Source organism: Mauremys mutica, chromosome 3 (genome assembly GCF_020497125.1).
Source record: "Mauremys mutica isolate MM-2020 ecotype Southern chromosome 3, ASM2049712v1, whole genome shotgun sequence".
Taxonomy (NCBI): domain Eukaryota; kingdom Metazoa; phylum Chordata; order Testudines; family Geoemydidae; genus Mauremys; species Mauremys mutica.
In genome coordinates this window covers 34,581,652-34,600,697 of record NC_059074.1, presented here as the reverse complement: position 1 = coordinate 34,600,697, position 19,046 = coordinate 34,581,652, and the positions used below count along the sequence as shown (strand labels likewise).

The following is a 19,046-nucleotide window of genomic DNA, read 5'->3' as shown; positions in this document are numbered from 1 at the left end:
CAGACAGAAACCAATGGTATCAGGAGCTTCTGTTGCTGTGAGCAGCACTGTAACGGGTTGGACTCACCCCTGCAGTGCCTCCTGCTGGTGACTCCGGGAATTAGCTCTGTTACAGCACTGGAGCGTCCTCTGCATGCTGGTGATCTGCCTATCTTCTGGCCCCCGTGTCCCTCCCTGGACCCGGTGCCCTCTTACATGGGGTGCTGCCCCCTGGCAGTAACCCCTTTCTCTTAGGATCTCCCCTCCTCAGGGAACCCCCACCTTCTATCCCCATCTCGCCTCAGTATTGGCCACTGCCAGTCATTGTCTAGTCCCACACTCTGGGGCAGACTGCAGTATCAGCCTACCCATCACAGGCAAAGTTGGGTTTGGACCTGCTGCCTTGGCCTACACCTGGGCTGCCTCTGCAAACCCCAGTACCTGTTAACCCACTGCTAGGCTGCAGCCTGGGGCTTTCTAGGCTGGAGCTCCCCAGCTCCTCAGCCTTTCCCCAGCCCTGCTTCACTCAGGTATCCAGCCTCAAGCTCCCTGCAGCTAGGCCCGTCTCTCTCTGAAGGCAGAGAGAGACTGTTGTGGGCTTCTCTGGCTCTTATAAGGCCCTGGGCTCAGTTTGGGGCATGGCCCCAGCTGCAGCCACTTCCCCAATCAGCCCAGCCTAGAGCAGCAGCTCTCAAGCCCTGCCAGGCTGCTTTTAAACCCCTCACAGCAGGAGCAAGGGTTCACCCTGCTACAAGCACACATATGGGAAGGAGCGCACACCCTCTTCAACAGCAGTGCCACACCACACACTTCAGCCTGCACCGATAGTTCCAACATCGAAGACTCCAGACAGCTCTTCCCTGGCAAAACTGAGATACACCCTTCTAGTGGATCTGGCAATCTGCTCAGATCTGGAGTCCCTACTCCTCATAGAACTTGTGTTACTGCAGGACACTGAAACACCATCCACTCACCACTCCCCGATCCCCAGCTCCCGCAAAGCTATGACATCAGGATACTCTCCCCGACCCACCTCCAGCTGTGCCACTGTCATGTAGGTGACACTGACCTCTTGAGTCAGAGGAATCCTATTCAGAGAAGGAACAAGAGACAGCACCACCAGTGTCAAAAAGGGCCTCCCCATGATATCTTAGCCCAGATAGTACTTCCAGGGTTTCATGGAGACCCTTCCATATCCAGGACCCATATTTACATTGAAGGAACACTGTCACCACCATACAGTACACCTCCCTAGCATTAGGACTCCATGTGGCCACATTGGGGTGCATCAGATCCTTACCATTGAGCCCCAGAATTGGCTTACTTCAGGAACCAATCTTGCCCTCCAACAGTTAGAGAGGAAGCTCCAGCAGAATATCAAGGGGACGCAGCCAAAGCAGTACTACTGTACTACTGGCACCACCTTCAGCTTTGTCCTCATCTCCAGTTGAGGCGGTATTGCCAGTTTCTCCTACTCTGTCTGATGATTACTGGCAATACTTAGAGCTGCTCAGGAGGATAGTCAACACACACCAAACTCCATCATAGGAAGTGCAGAGCCCAACATACAAGTTGCTATATATTCTTCAGTCTATGGCTCCTGCCAAGGTGGCCATGAATGAGGCCATTTTGGATCCAGCTAAGGACATTTGGCAGACCCTGCCACCTGTGATTCTACCCCAAAGAGAGCCAAAAAGAGAGATTTTGTCCCCCCTGAAGAGCGAGATTGTTTATTTGCCTGCACCAATCCCAACTTGTTGATAATCTAGGTGGTCAGTGAACATATCTATCTCATTAGATGAAGAGGCCAAGCGGCTGGATCTATTGGGATGAAAAAAACTTCTCTTTGGCAAGCTTCCTCTTCAGTATTGCAAACTATCAAGCCCCCACAGAAAAATATGATTTCCTCAGTTAAAACTGGCTGATAGAGTTTGCTGACAATCTACCTCCAGAGAGTAAGCCTCAATTTCAGGCCATACTTAGTGAGGGAGAACTAGTGACCAGGTCATTATTAAAGGATCACTTGATGCAATGGACATGACATTCTGCTGACTAGCAACCTTGGGGTCATGAGACTAGACGGTTGATTCCAGACATCTGGGTTTCCTAAGGAGGTGTAAGCAACCAGGGAGGACCTCCCCTTCAAAGAGAACACCTTCTTCAGCTAGAAGATAGATGAGGTACTTCTCTCACCAGAAGATTCTCACGTTGCCCTCTGCTCATTTATACTCCATTATCAGGGCGGAAATGCCACAACAGCAGAAATACTGGCCACAAGGCAGCAGCATGGCTCCATCACCATCTTCCCTCCAGATTCATCACCCCCAAAAAAGGCATTTTGATTGATCACTCAAGAGCACTCAACCAGTTTTTCTATCACCATCTTCCTCCCCATTTGACAGTTGCCTTGCCTGTTTCCTTCCATGATGGCAGACCTTTACCTCAGACAGATAGCTTCTTGACTTTATTTCCACAGGCTATACCATTAAGTCTCAGTCCACCCCACCTCCCAAACCCCCTTCCCTACCATTCTTCAAGGACACCTCTCAAATAGGAAATGGAATCCTTGATCCTCTCAAGAAGGATCACTGAATGAACATGACTGATTTGTGGTTCTTGCTCTGAAGGACACATATTTTCACACTGACATACATCCATCCCCCACAGGATATTTCTGGGCTTTCCAGTGGGCATGCACCACTTCCTGTTCAAAGTACGCCTCTTTGGGCTATCAGCTGCCCCTGTGGTGTTCACAAAAGTCATGGCAGTGGTAGCAACCACCTTCAGCAGATGCCACTATCATAGAATCATAGAATATCAGGGTTGGAAGGGACCTCAGGAGGTCACCTAGTCCAAACCCCTGCTCAAAGCAGGACAAATCCCCAGCTAAATCATACCAGCCAGGGCTTTGTCAAGCCTGATCTTAAAAACATCTAAGGAAGGAGATTCCACCACCTTCCTAGGTAACCCATTCCAGGGCTTGGCCACCCTCCTAGTGAAAAAGTTTTTCCTAATATCCAACCTAAACCTACTCCACTGCCACTTGAGACCATTACTCCTTGTTCTGTCATCTGCTACCACTGAGAACAGTCTAGGTCCATCCTCTTTGGAACCCCATTTCAGGTAGTTGAAAGCAGCTATCAAACCCCCCCTCATTCTTCTCTTCTGCAGATTAAACAATCCCAGTTCCCTCAGCCTCTCCTCATAAGTCATGTGCTCCAGCCCCCTAATTATTTTTGTTGCCCTGCACTGGACTCTTTCCAATTTTTCAACATCCTTCTTGTAATGTGGGGCCCAAAACTGGAGACAGTATCCCAGATAAGGCCTCACCAATGTTGAATAGAGGGGAATGATCACGTCCCTCGATCTGCTGGCAATGCTCCTACTTATACAGCCCAAAATGCCGTTAGTCTTCTTGGCAGCAAGGGCACACTGTTGACTCATATCCAGCATCTCGTCCACTGTAACCCCTAGGTCCTTTTCTGCAAAACTGCTGCCTAGCCATTTGGTCCCTAGTCTGTAGCAGTACATGGGATTCTTCCGTCCTAAGTGCAGGACTCTGCACTTGTCATTGTTGAAACTCATCAGATTTCTTTTGGTCCAATCCTCTAATTTGTCTAAGTCCCTCTATATCCTATCCCTACCCTCAATCATATCTACCACTCCTCCCAGTTTAGTGTCATCTGCAGACTTGCTGAGGGTGCAATCCACGCCATCCTCCAGATCATTAATGAAGATATTGAACAAAACCGGCCTCAGGACCGACCCTTAGGGCACTCCGCTTGATACTGGTTATTAAGTAGACATGGTGCCATTGATCACTACCCATTGAGTCCGATGATCTAGCCAGCTTTCTATCTACCTTATAGTCCATTCATCCACCCCATACTTCTTTAACTTGCTAGCAAGAATACTGTGGGAGACCATATCAAAAGCTTTGCTAAAGTCAAGGAATAACACACATCCACTGCTTTCCTCTCATCCACAGAGTTATCTTGTCATAGAAGGCAATTAGTTTAGTCAGGCATGACTTGCCCTTGGTGAATCCATGCTGACTGTTCCTGATCACTTTCCTCTCCTCTAAGTGCTTCAGAATTAATTCCTTGAGGACCTGCTCCATGATTTTTCCAGGGACTGAGGTGAGGCTGACTGGCCTATAGTTTCCTGGATCTTCCTTCTTCCCTTTTTAATAGATGGACACTACATTAGCCTTTTTCCAGTCATCTGGGACATCCCCCGATTGCCATGAGTTTTCAAAGATAATGGCCATTGGCTCTGCACTCACATCCGCCAATTCCTTTAGCACCCTTGGATGCAGCGCATCCGGCCCCATGGACTTGTGCTCGTCCAGCTTTTCTAAATAGTCCTGAACCAGTTCTTTCTCCACAGAAGGCTGATCACCTTCTCCCCATATTGTGCTGCCCAGTGCAGCAGTCTGGGAGCTGACCTTGTTTGTGAATACAGAGGCAAAAAAAGCATTGAGTACATTAGCTTTTTCCACATCCTCTGTCACTAAGTTGCCTCCCTCATTCACTAAGGGGCCCACACTTTTCCTGACTTTCTTCTTGTTGCTAACATACCTGAAGAAACCCTTCTTGTTACTCTTAACATCCAAGTGTGATTTGGCCTTCCTGATTTCACTCCTGCATGCCTGAGCAATATTTTTATACTCCTCCCTGGTCATTTGTCCAATCTTCCACTTCTTGTAAGCTTCTTTTTTGTGTTCTGTCATCTCAATGGGATCAGAAATTTAAGTTGTCATAAGGGATGCTCAAATTGAATATGTTACAGAGAAAATTTTTACTCTAACTTTTCCTCCTTTGTTGAAAATATATGTGAATTTTTTTTGTTAATAATGGTGTAGTTAGAGAATATTATAGGCAGAAAAGATAATGAGTCATATAGTTAAGATTGCAGAATGCTTTCTGTTGTCAGACTTTGTTTTCAGTTGTTTATAACTTTGCCAGACTTAAACCATTTGGGTTGAAATTTTCCATGTCAGGTGAAATACACTTACGTTTTGTCTCTTCCTAATTTTTGAGTGCTTGACTTTGTAAACTTACATTCTTCAATGCAGTTTGGATGTAATTGTTATTAGAGTTAGAAATTGTTCATGAAAATAAAGTTCAATTAGAAACCAAATTTTAATTCTCCATATAAATATCTTGTTTGTATTTGCTTTCCATGAACATTTATGTAAGCAAAATTTTGCTGATAGGAAAGTTTTTGGAAAATGGATTTGTGGCCAGTAGCTGAAATTTGTTTTGTGATTTAATGAAAATCCTTTTAGATACAAGCAATATTGCTTCCTGCTTTTCCAAGTCAATTTGTCCATAAAAGACTGACCTTTCTGAGCAGCAGATGCCACTGGTCTGCAAGTAGCAAAAGTTTCAAGTTAAGATGATGAAACTGGGTTGGTAGGGACCATGTCAGGACTACATCATGGCATCTGTACTTCGCTTAGGCAATTCTTTTTGGCAGACCTCTTTCTCATTCCTGTGCTATCTCTTTTGTTTATTATGTATGCTGCTGACCAGTAAAGGCAGAAATGCTGTTGCTGTTCTCCTGAACCCTAGCCAAAGCCTTAACACTGACGCTATTACTAAGATCCAAGACCTTTCACAATTAAGAAATCACATGTATGCAAACCATAATGACTATGCATCAATGACTGTATGGCAAACTATGATGAATGATATAAAAATTGGAAACCAATAAGATTACATAATACAATAAGGTTGGGTGGTTTTTTATGTAATACTGTAAATAACACAGTAATATAGAGTGCATTGCTCTCCAGAAACCTGTCCAATCTCTGATACAGGGCATATTGCACGGTTCTGACTGAAACTTCCCCAAATAGAATTTCACCTTAAACCCTCATTGCAATTGCTGATTTGTTTATGGCAACAACTGTGGTGAATGGAGCTAGGTGACATAAAACTGTACACCAGTATCTTTAACAAATGCACATGGTAGGTACATGAAATGTTGCTGTGCAGTGCTTGACACCAGAGTAACAAGGGGAAGGACTGTGTTCTCAAAGCCAGCATCCATCTATGAAATTATGTGTGTCCCCCTTTCAACTTCTTAGGACAATTGTAAGTCTACAAATGCTTCCCTCCAATAAAAGAGAGGTATGGAAGTTAGTATACATTCTGCCATCTAGTCACGAGGAAAATATTTTTGTAGTAAATGTCAGTGGAAACATTCATGAATGGTGAGGAATATTTGACTGGGTTCAATAAATGGGTAGGGTGGGGGGGGTATGTGGGCAGGAATGGTTCATTCATCACGTGAGTTGTTTGTACACTAGGGTGTTTCCAGAGTTGATGGAACTTTTGTTATGAAGCCCCAAACCACCTGATTTTCTTCTGGTTCCAGGTTTTGTTATAAACTTGTTCACCTGCAGCTTTTTAAACTTGGCACAACCTTTATATTGAACCTGGCCCAGTTTTGAACCAATACAGGTTGATTTATGATTTTGTATTGAAGCCATGTGAAGCTAAAACTCAGGGAGAAACTCCTGTAGTACAAATGCACGCAAATCAAAACCAAAGAAAAGACCTGTATGAACCTTTACCCACACCCATGCTACCAAGTCTCAAGCGGGTTCCTCTTTTTCCCTGAGTTGGCAGCCTGTCAATTGGCCTACACTTCCACCAACTGTTGTGTGTTTACTTTCAGCAGTATCCTATTCCCTGTGTTAGCAGTGTATGTTTTTCTTGCCATGTTACAAGTTTATCTGCTATCATTTGGGATCCTTTGACTGAAAAACAAAGTGTGTCTCACTGCAATCAGTCAGACAGTATGTTGCCAGAACTGTAACTTTTATTCATTGAGAACAATCAGAGGGCTATAGAGAATTTAATTTGGTGCAATGTAGATGTGTAACAGTAAGCAATCTTTACAACAGCTGAGGGTTAGAGAACGTGAGTTGGAAGAAGGAGGTAGTCAGGAAGATAAATGAGTATGAATGGTTTATTAATGAAAGAAAGCTCCTGCCAGAACTGGAAGTTGAGACAGCAGAAAAGAAGGTCCAGAGGAGAGAGTTTAGGGAATGATTCTTGGAGGAAGTAGCAGATAAAGGAAAATGGATGTAGGGAATGAGTGGGTAGGGCAAGTATAAGAGCAAGTGGCAATACTGACTATTTTTGTGGGGAGATTCCTTTGTGCACTTTGGCTTATCTGCATGGAGATGATAATACTGCAATGCCTTATTACTGGAAGCTATGTTTAAAGAAGATGCCAAAAAGGGCAGCTATTGTGAGTTAGTGGACAAATTATAGACTGGATCCTTCTTTCAATTACACCAGTTTGTACTAGGAGCAACTTCATTGAAATAAATTGAATTATACTAGTGTAACAGTCGTGTAAATAGAGGATAGCCACGTCCTTTGTGTTTTACATGTGGCATCTGCAAGGTGACATAAAAACATGTAAAAGCAAGGGTTAACTGTAGGTAGAGGGACACATTTCATTTTTCATTCAGGTATGTGGGCCACGGCTTTGATGATAGAGCCATAAACCACTCTCAATGCACAGTAGAAATCTCATTTATGTCAGGGGGAATTTTTCATGGAGGATAGGATGTGATTCTTATGAAGCAATGAACACTGTTAGTAAAGCTAATTGTTGCATTCAGTAACATTCTGAGGACAATATGATCAAGTTCATCTTTAGAAGCAACCTATTTCTTCCCTTTGTTTTTCTTCCTCACCCATTTCTCAATCTCTTTCTTTCCTTTATTCCCACCTTTCTTTGTGTCTCTCTACCTTTCACTGTTCTCTCTTGGTCCTTCTCTTCTGTCTTTTATCATGATTCCCCCACACCCGTTCTTTTGAGTGGCAGTCTCCTCCCCAGCAATTCTTGGTTTCCTCTCTGTAGGTTTCATTCTGTAGGGTGGGCTCTATATATCCAGGGAATCCCTTGAGTTTCGTGATGGATTGTAGGGATCTGCTGGGCTCTGGGGCAAGACCCTTGCCTTTTCTATTGGGTATGGAAGCAAAGCCCACTCTACAATGGAAGCAATATTGAGCAAATGTACTAGGTAAGTCAGCCTTTATAAAAATCATAGATGCTGCCTCTGTTTCATGGTTCCTGTGAACATATCCATCTAACATAAGCATTAAGCTCTATGTTTCGAACAGTTCATAAAAAGCACTAACTGCAAGTTGGGTTGTTAGAGTCAACAAGCTTGGAAGAAAAATTATTGTTTTCAGTCATGTAAACCTACCCTATTGAACAAGTGCTAGCTAGGTAATGGTATCTAGCTAAACTGAGACAAACACAGATTACAGCCCAACTAGTTTTGTTTTCTATTATTGATACAAAAAGAAACAGAGCTGTCTTCCATTTTTGTAACTAGTCAGGCTAGTTAGTAATACCTTCTTTTCCCTGCTTTCCTGCTGTGAAGTATGACTGAGTAAGCTGTAAGCAGAAGTAGCATTTAGTAGGCAGGTGGTGTGTGTCTGTGTGCACGTGCATAAAATTGTGGGCATAGATTACAGCTGTGATTGATGCTGCTACATAGTTTGGTCTGAACTATTTCTGAAATGCTCAAAATGAATTTTGGGTTCCATTAAAAATTAAGAAACCAAAAGTGGAACAGATTTTCAAAATGCTGAAGGAATGAAATTAAACAGTACTGTTGTTGTCAAAAAGGGTCCTGAATGTAGCCAGAAATGGGCACGGCTGCTGTAAAGACAAGAATGGTTATTACAGGAAATGCAGCATAAAGAGGGGCCTATGACCAATGCCAATATACCATTCTTCCTTCTACACACATAGATCATCCATGATGGGTGTTGCTCAGTTCCTGGCTCATTGCCATGGCTAGGATCCAATTCCAAGATCCATTAGCACTCCTTACCTCTTGAAGCTCCTTTAGATCAGCCAGTGTTCATGATAAGGAAATTACACATTAATTTGCTAAATAGAATTTAAAATGAGATACACCAAGATTGCCCTTGGCAACAGACCTGAACTGATCGATGCTAACTGTTCCCTAATTTAATTTATTGTTCAGTGTCATTCCACTTTATCTTACTATCTATGGAATTCAGAACTGAAAAATAAAAAACAACCTTTCAGTCAACCCTAATATATACAAACTTCCATGTTGTAATGATCTACTGAGTAATTTAGAGGTTAACTTGTACCCAGGCAGGTTATGGTAGGGGATTCCTGGTGCACATTTAATTAACAGAATATGATGTGGGTGAACCATCTATTACCACTTCACATCAGCATACCAAACATGGCTGAGTGAATCATACACGGAAAGCAGCACTGTGAGTGACCACATATTTACCAACGTTGCTCATAAGGTGACATCTTCCTGATTTCTTTCTCATTTGCACTGAAAACTGTCCCTGGTGCTCTTACAAGAAATATGTATGTATTCAGTTATACCCCCTAGTGACTATTCTAGGAGAGACTGATAAAAAGTCAGAGAAACCCTTTATGAATGACCTCAAAGAAAGCTAAGCTCCCACAGGCTATACTTCCTTATTGTCTCAACCCCTCTGCCGTCAGTCTTCTTCCACAGCATGTAGTGACAATCTCTTCAAAGAGAGGCTCCAAGCTCTTCTACAGGCAGGAAATATCTTTGTGGGAGTCTTTGGCTAGGTCTACACTAGGTGGGGGAGTCGACCTAAGATACGCAAGCGTAGCTGAAGTTGGCGTATCTTAGGTTGATTTACCTGGTCCTGAGGATGGCGGCGAGTCGACCACTGCTGCTCCCAAATCGACCCCACTTCTGCCTCTCGCCACGGTGGAGTTCCGGAGTCGACGACAGAGCAATTGGGGATCGATTTTATCACGTCTACACTAGACGCGATAAATTGATCCCCAATAGATCGATCACTACCCGCCGATCCGGTGGGTAGTGTAGACATACCCTTTGTGTGCTCACTCCACCATTCCTGACTTTTGGGGCTGGAGGTTTAAAGGTCCACCTGCTTCTCCTTCCCCCATTACAGCAAAATTGTAAAAGGGCCTGGAAAGAAAATTCTGAAGCACTCCCCAGGCAGTAGTCAACAGCAGCAGCAGCAGATTTGTTGGGGCACCTGGCAGTCTTTGTGCTTAGCCTTCTTTGCCTCAATATTTTTAAAACAACTGAGCTCTGTGTCTTACCTGTTAGTAACACCCAATGTGGAATGCATAGAAGCTTCAGAATTCAGAGCATTTAAACATACTGACAACAAAGCCCGAGGGAGAAACTGTCAGACCTGCCCCAGAAGAGAAGAGGTGATGGGATGTATATTCAGAGCTATCATTATGTAATCTAAGCCAGTGGTTTTCAAACTTTTTTTCTGGCAACCCAGTTGAAGAAAACTGTTGATGCCCACAACCCAAAGGAGCTGGGGATGATGGGTTGGGGTGTGGGAGGGGCTCAGGGCTGGGGCAGAGGGTTGGGATGCGGGGGTGAGGGCTGTGGGAAGGGCCAGAAATGAGGGGTTCAGGGTGTGGGAATTGGGGTGCAGGAGGGGGTCAGGACTGTGGGCTGAGGGTGCAGGCTCTGGAGTGGAGCCAAGAATGAAGGGCTTGGGGGTGGGGCTCAGGGATGGGGCAGGGGATTGGGGCGTGGGTTTACCTCAGATGGCTCTGAGTCAGCGGCACAGCGGTGATGCTAAGGCAGGCTTCCTGCCTGTCCTGGCACCGCGTACTGTGCTGCACCCCAGAAGCGGTCAGCATCAGGTCTGGCTCCTAGGCAGAGACGTGCAAGTGACTCTGTGCGGCTCTCGCCCACTGGCACCAACCCCCCAGCTCCCATTGGCCGGTTCCTGGGCAATGGGAATGCGGACCCAGTGCTTGGGGCGGGAGCAGTGTGCGGAAACCCGTAGCCCCCCCACCTAGGAGCCGGACCTGCTGCTGGCCACTTCCGGGGCACAGCATGGCGTCAGAACAGGTACGGACTAGCCTGCCTTAGCCAGGCAGCACTGCCGAAGGGACATTTAATGGCCCAGTCAGCGGTGCTGACCAGATCCGCCATGACCCAGTGCCTTACATTCTGTGACTCAGGACTGGGTCGCAACCCACAGTTTGAAAACCACTGGTGTAAGCTATTTTTCTCCACCCCAAATGATTTACAGAGCATTATTAAGAGCTGCAATATAAAATTAGCATTGAGCAAAGCTTGTTTCAGGAGTGGGGGTTAGAAATGGAGGCACCATGTAGGGGTAGTGCATTGGGTAGCCCTCACAAGCAGAGCCATTTTGAGAATATGAGAGGAGAAGTTTCAGGTGGGGATCATCACAAGACTAGGTCCAACTGGGCTCTGATCAGTAACTCTCTGTCCTAGGCAAACCCAGTAAGGCCATGGTGCTAGGTCTGAGAGCTAGTAGCACCGTCCTAATGTACCAGGGGAAGAGAGGCAAGATATTATTAAATGTGATTTTAAAAATATAGGCTTTATTATTTTGCATGTTAAATTCTTTAAAAGTATAATTTCCATGTTTGTAATGAAAGCATTTTTTGTTGCATGCTGCCTACTCGTCTGCAGGCTGCCTACTCGGCTCATGTACAAAGTTCATATCTTTCGCGGTGGCAGTTTGAAATTCTGACAGGCTGGCCTCCAAGCTGGCACTCTGCATGCTGGTGACTGACATGGGAACAGAACTTTCCCAGCCGTCTGTGCATCCTCAGTTAAACAGGCCCCCCTGGGATGCTCCAGCCTTGTTTTCAGACATCCTGTTGGACTGCCACCTGAAAGGGTGCCTAGGGACCGTGCTACGGCTTGAAACCAGAAAAAACTAAACTCAAAATAAAAACTAAAGCAATGAACACATTCACACCTGCAGCTGCACAGAATGGCATCCGCTCCATTTCTTGCACAGGCAGGCCCTGTAAGGACATTTTAATAAAATTAAACTTTTAAAATGTTCAGACTGGATGCAATTTTTTTTTGGCCATCTGGAACCACAACCTGTCCAGTTTAGATGCACGTATCAAGAGCATATTTACTCTTTTCATTGGCTCCCTGCCTGTCTTACTGATCCAATTGAGGTTTCCCATGCTGAGGCGGCTGTTAGGTTTTTTTATTCCTCTCTCGGTAAGATTGAACCTTTATAGGCTGTGCCATTTGGTCTGATTCTTGATACATTGTATAATTGTTCCCCAATCTCCTACACATGCTTTTAAAATGATGCTGCTTCAGCTGCGTTGACGCACATATGTATGTGCCTGCCTTCAATTGTCCTGTCGTCACTATTTATAGAATGCCATTCTGGCTTGCACGCTGGAGTTACTGTCACACTTTTTGGGGGGTAGGCACTACTTGGCAATTTTGTGTTCTGTTGATTCATTTTTGTGATGATCCTTGCACTTTTAAAATAAAAATGTAAAAAAACAAACAAATGAGGAAATCAAATATTAAAACTCTAATTACTTTTAAAGAGCTGAATACAGCACACGTAAGAAATTTAGAATTAAAATCCACACTGCCATTCTCATGTTAAGTCTTGCCCTTGTGCCTAGGTATCACAGCACACACTACATTGTGATCAGTGAATACGAAAAGCTGAATATGAGTCAACAGTGTGCCCTTGTTGCCAAGAAGGCTAATGGCATTTTGGGTTGTATAAGTAGGGGCATTTCCAGCAGATCAAGGGATGTGATCATTCCCCTCTATTCAGCACTGGTGAGGCCTCATTTGGAGTACTGTGTCCAGTTTTGGGCCCCACACTACAAGAAGGATGTGGATAAATTGGAGAGAGTCCAGCGGAGGGCAACAAAAATGATTAGCGGGCTGGAGCACATGACTTATGAGGAGAGGCTGAGGGAACTGAGATTGTTTAGCCTGCAGAAGAGAAGAATGAGGGGGGATTTGATAGCTGCTTTCAACTACCTGAAAGGGGGTTCCAAAGAGGATGGATCTAGACTGTTCTCAGTGGTAGAAGATGACAGAACAAGGAGTAATGGTCTCAAGTTGCAGAGGGGGAGGTTTAGGTTGGACATTAGGAAAAACTTTTTCACTAGTAGGGTGGTGAAGAACTGGAATGGGTTACCTAGGGAGGTGGTGGAATCTCCTTCCTTAGTGGTTTTTAAGGTCAGGTTTTTAATGATTTAGTTGGGTTTGGTCCTGCTTTGAGCAGGGGGTTGGACTAGATGACCTCCTGAGGTCCCTTCCAACCCTGAGATTCTATGATTCTATGAATACCAAAATCTATTTATAACTCTGTGTTTATCAATGAACTCAACATTTTGGCTTTTAGTTTCAGACAGGTTGGCAAATTGTTCTTCTCCTGAGGTTTTAGGGAGAACTAAGACACACAGCCATCCACCTAAGCTCTTGCCTCTTGCTGTAGAAAGGGGGAGAGGGGTCTATCACAGTGCTCAGCCTCTTTATAATGGTAAATGTGGATGCTCAGTTCCTCTTCACCAGGTGCTACAGCACTATGAAATGTTAATCTGCTTGGTAACATTCCTTCAGAAATTTCCATTAATCCCTCTTGACAGAAAAAGATGTATCCCAGACAGGGACGGCTCTAGGATTTGCGCCGCCCCAAGCAGGGCAACACGCCATGGGGGGGCGCTCTGGCGGTCGCCGGTCCCGCGGCTCCGGTGGACCTCCAGCAGACATGCCTGCGGAGGGTCCGCTGGTCCCGCGGCTCCGGTGGACCTCCCGCAGGCATGTCTGCGGAGGGTCCGCTGGTCCCGCGGCTCCGGTGGACCTCCCGCAGGCATGTCTGCGGGAGGTCCAGCGGAGCCCCGGGACCAGCAGACCCTCCGCAGCCATGCCTGCGGGAGGTCCGCCGGAGCCGCCTGCCACCCTCCCGTGGGACGCCGCCCCAAGCGCGCGCTTGGTGCGCTGGGGTCTGGAGCCGGCCCTGATCCCAGAAAAGCCACAGTCAGAAGGGTTATAACCATGACTACTTTTCCTGGCTCACACAAAATCCAATATCCCTGCGCAGGTCTCTCCATACAGAGCCATAGAGATGATTTCCAATATGGAGCTTAGTAGTTACTGGGCATTTTAGTGCACATCCCTCACGCTAACATTTTGTACCCTGCCTGCATTATCCATCTGGGCATAAGTAACCTCTACGGTGGGATTTTGTTGTCACCATCAATAGCATTAATTTGCTGCCAACAAATTTCTGCATCTTGGTGTTACAAAATATAAAGGTTTCAGTGTCTAAGAAGTAGTCATGTGCACAAGGTAGGGGAATGTACCCTTCATCTCAGACTGCAATAGATGCTGTGGCCCTTTACTACAGATATTGCAATATGCAGAATGGGTGTTCCCCCAACACCTCCCATAAAAAGTCTGATGGGATTAGGCATTTTTACTAGGTTTCTTACCATAACCATTGACACTTGGTACCTTTTTATTTTTGTTTGTTTGTTTGTTTGTTTGTTTGTTTGATGGTTGACTGGCCTGATCCCGTAAGTAGCACAGTAACTTAGCTAATTTCTATACTACATTTGGATTTTGGTGGCACTTCTTTTTAACCTTTTGTAACACAAAAACAAGAACATGGTCCGTTTGATTCTACTCTCAGTGCAGAATGGAATATGCTGAATGGAGATCAAATGCTTATCAAAAATATAATTTGGACCTAGAGCTCTATTGTCTAATTTTAGTCAGAGCCAGTAACCATCATACACCCTAGGGTTAATAAATAAATTGGGCGAGTGGACAAGGAGGAAATGTTTCACACTCCTTTCTAATTTGTCCAGTGCTTATGAGTTAGTTTCCATGGCAATCACACCCAGTGATATTTAGTTTTGACTCACAGCTGCTGGAGTCTCTGGCATTGTGTTGGTTTTCTTTTTTGTTGGATTTTTTTCTATAATAAAAATGTTCAGACTATAAGCATCTTGCTTGAGGCATAAGCAGCAGCTCAATCAAGAAAAAGTGCTTGCTGCTTAAGGATTATATTTTAGTTTTAGGGTTGTTTTGTTGTTGTTGAGGGAAATGAACTAAATGGCAGTCACCTTTTCTTACAATTTTAAACTTAGCTTGCACAAAATGCATTTACACACACACAAAGTGAGACACTGCAGTAAAAATTTATTCTTGATTCTTATATTGCAGCTTTTTGTGGGTCTTCAAGAAAGCATGTTTTCCTAGAGAATAAATCAAAGACGCCCATGTTTGAGTATATAGCACCATTCTGTTCTGTGCATGGAACCCCAATGGAAATGGATGGGAATTCTGTACAGAAATTGACTTTGGTCCTAGGATCTGTAATCTGATGAGTGGACGAAGAATTGCTTTTTATTTACCCAAATATTCTCATTCTCCTCTTTCAAGTCCTTTCTCAAGAACCCATTTCTTTTACCTTGTTTTCTATTGTTGATGTTCATTTCTGTCTTCCCTCCTCCTCACTTCTTACCCTACCTCAGTCTCTACCTGAAGATATCAGAATGTATAAAATTTCCTTGCACTGTAAGGACACATAATTTTAGATTGTTTAACCTTCATCTCTCCATTCTCTACCCGAATCCTTTTAGCCAGATTCTGCCTCTCTTACTCATGCTGAGTACCACTCTGATCCACAAATAGCCCCATTACAATCCGTAAGAGTATTTAAGAGGAGCTGGCAGAATCAGAACCCTTTGGCCAGATTGTGATACTATTGCATGGTTAGGTCACACAAACAACCTTAACTCTGTGTCGAAGTGACACCATGAAGGGCGGAAAATCTAATGTGCCTTTAAAAATCAGTTGAATCTGGGACCCTTACAATTCCTTAATCATAACTATATGCTTACTGCATGGTGTTGCTACAGGACAAAGTTAAGGTTGTCCTGGGTTTCTATCACTGGATTTGGGGACAGTTATAACATCCCTTTAATGCAATTTTGTCTGGTAAAATATTGTTAGATATTTTAAGAGGTTCTAGTACCTCAGTGGTAGGTGGTAGAGACTTGAAATTTGGCCATGAGAATTCCTACATCACAGATGTTCCATTCCATTTGATGGTCTGGTGAAGATTGGTTGTAATGTGTCAAAGTTATAGGGGTTTAAAAAAGTACTCTATGCGTGCACACTGGAATGTATAATGTACTCCATCAAGATACCGCCAGGGTTCTAGTGGGTCAGTGTATGAATAGCTTAGTAAACTTTGTAGGGGAATGATGTATTTCTCATGCTGAATGAAAGAACTCAGGGTGGGAAAGAGACCTGCCTCGAGTCTCCTTCTCCTGCCCTTCTCACTAAAATTGCCATTTAGCCTATGGGAAGGAGCGCTGGCCTGGGAACCAACACACCATGATTTACAAGCCAATCTCTTTCTTAAGACTCTACATGTCAAAATCCATATTTAGTAAGGCCTTACATTCTGTCCCAGGAGGCAATGTATGTATCCTACACCAGCCAGCCCCGCCATTGCAGATGGCATAACTGAGGATCAGAGAGGAGGTTTGTGACACAGCTTGGGATGGAAATCGGTTCAGTGAGTTTATTGGTATGACAATCTATACAAATGTTCCCAAAATATAAAAACAAAACAGACTCTTTGGGTACCTGTCAAGGGTGGGTGCTATCTGCACACTGTGGTTTGGATTTTACCTTCTCTGTCCATTTGTTATAATTATCAACACCCGAACCAGCGGTGGGTTATTGCATAACACAGTGTCATTTCTCTCTCCTCCCTGCCAGGGTCAGGCACAATGTTGTGTCAGTGCTTTTCGATTAGATATCTTTTATGATTCCTGATCATTGGAAGGAATATCTCTTTTGCATGCCCTGGTATTTCAGACATATGAGTAGAAAATGGCTCTGTCTCAATCTTTCCTCTGACATATTGGCTGCACAGTGGCAGCTTAGGTTTGGACTGTGCTTTGTGTTTCCACCTCTGGTCTATGGTCATGAATTTGCTGAGGACTGCCTTAGCTGGGCACATTTCACTGTAGTCGAGGTGTCTGCTACATCTTAGTTCTGTGCAGGGATCTGTAGTGGTTTGTTGCTGGTTTTCATTTGTTCTTCCCATTGCCTCATATACTGGCATCTTTTTTCTAGCATTGAATGGAGCTCAGCTGCAGAAAGACTATAATCCACTGACTTTTGTTTGTCTTCCTTCCCTTTCCCTATCCTTTCATTTCTATATCCCTTTCCTTTGACTACACATGTTGGTATATCTTTCCCTCCCTTTTTCCTCCCTGTTTTCTCTTCAGGCTCGTTTTTCTGGCCCAAGGTATTCACAATTGACTAGTGATTTTGGATGCCTCAATTTATGGGTGCCCAACTTGGGGCATCTTAGAAGCCTGATTTTCAGTGTGAATCATCAGTACTTTCCGGAAATCAGGCCCCTTTAAGTTGCCTCAGGTGGACAGCCACAAATGGAGACATCAAAAATAACTGATCACTTCTGAAAATCTTGGCCCTATATCGCTTCTAATTGTTAATATTTCCTTTTTTCTCAGTCCATCCTACTACTTCCCCTCATTTTCTCTCATGTGTTGTTTTTTCAATAGTCTAGTCCTCATCATCAGTTCTTCCTTCAGTCTCATCTTTCTCTTAAATCCCTCACTTCTGTTTGTATCATTTCAGTGGACATCTGCATCTCTCACACTCATTGCCTTCACCGCCTCATGCCACAGTACATCCCTGGTGCTTCCCAGTACTGAACTGGATTCATAATCTGTTCCATTCACTTTGCAGAAATAGTTGGTGTCTGTTAAGCATGGAGTAAGTATAAGCATGTACGGCATTCAATTACAATTTCAGGGAAAAGTCTGCATTGTAAACAGAGCAGAAAAATAGCAGTTTAAAACTGTAATGGAATATTATGCAGTACATTTTGTTCTTTTGGAAAACAATTCTCTCAAGTCACTGACTTCTGGTACCATACAACAGTGCTCTGAAGGGTATTGTTCTCACTCATTATGTGCAACATTAGGCATGCATTTGTTTATCACAGCTAAATTCCCACATTCCTTTGTTTTTTATTCCTTTTGTCATGTTTTTGACGTCTTGCCTTCCATGAAAGTAACAATTGGAGACACCCACAATTATGGTCCACGAACTTCCTGTCCAACCCTGGGCAAGTCACTTAGGGCCAGATTTTTAAAGGTGTTGAGGCACCTAAAGATGTAACTAAGTGCCAACTGGAATTTTCAGAAATGCCAAAGCAGGTTAACCATCTAACTCCCGAACACCTAGTCACTTTTGAAAATCCTGTGTCACCTATTTGCATCTTTAGGTGCCTAAACACCTTTAAAAATCTGGCCCTTTAGTCTCGCTCTGTTTTAGTTTCCTATCCATAAAATTAGGATAATAGTACTTCTCCACTTAACATTAAAAAGATTGTGAGATGCTCAGATACTGCAATAGTTGGGGCCATATAAATGTCTAAGATAAATAGATATACGTAAGAAAGGTTTTGTGTTTAGATCAGATCCAAGTGACACATGAGAAACAGCAACATAATTAAAATTAAAAAGAGTATTACGGCTCAGCATTCCTTGTTATAGGTTCTGTAAGACCATTTGCTAAACCAAGTTACAAGGGTATCTCTCTCTTTCTTTATGGTTATTGATGCTGTTTGAACAAAAAGTGCACTGTTAGCCTCCCAAAGCAGGGAAGAATAAACCCAAGGTTCAGATGTTTGCCAAGACACTTTCTCAATGGAAAATTCCATCCCATTATTTTGCTCAAGACCCCAGCCACTTTAAGGAATTCACAGCATGAGCGACTGCAACATCACCTCAGCACTGTTTCTTACCTGTATCCAACTTGCCATCAATTCCACAGTCTCCAAGGGTCCTTTTCTTCAACATCCACTTAAGTGTAGCTACTCTTCAGACAGCTGAAGACAGAAAGATACATGCAAGAACTTTGTTGGCACATTGCTTATGCTTTGAAAGCCAGGGAATATTTCCCACACTGAATACGGCAGAAACACAGTGCAGCTGTACAACATAGCAGGAGCATTTCTTATCTCACTGTAGTATCTGCTTGTTCTAGTTTGAATTCCAGCAGCAAAATAAATTCCCCATTGAGTTTGTATTGTATTATATACCAACCCTAGGAGAACTAGTTAGACTGCAAGCTCAGCACATTTGGCAAGGAAACGATGTCTCCTTGACAAAAGCTAAATGTGGGCAGACATACT

General features: G+C 43.9%; 1 long non-coding RNA gene across 1 annotated transcript in view; it reads right to left on the bottom strand.

Annotated features, from left to right (window-relative positions):
- LOC123367276 overlaps nucleotides 1-18,733 on the bottom strand; it is a 93,254-nt gene extending 74,521 nt beyond the window's left edge. The window contains exon 1 of the long non-coding RNA XR_006578384.1: nucleotides 18,657-18,733. This is a non-coding gene — a long non-coding RNA (uncharacterized LOC123367276). The remainder of the gene's footprint in view (nucleotides 1-18,656) is intronic.
- Nucleotides 18,734-19,046: the final 313 nt, after the last annotated feature.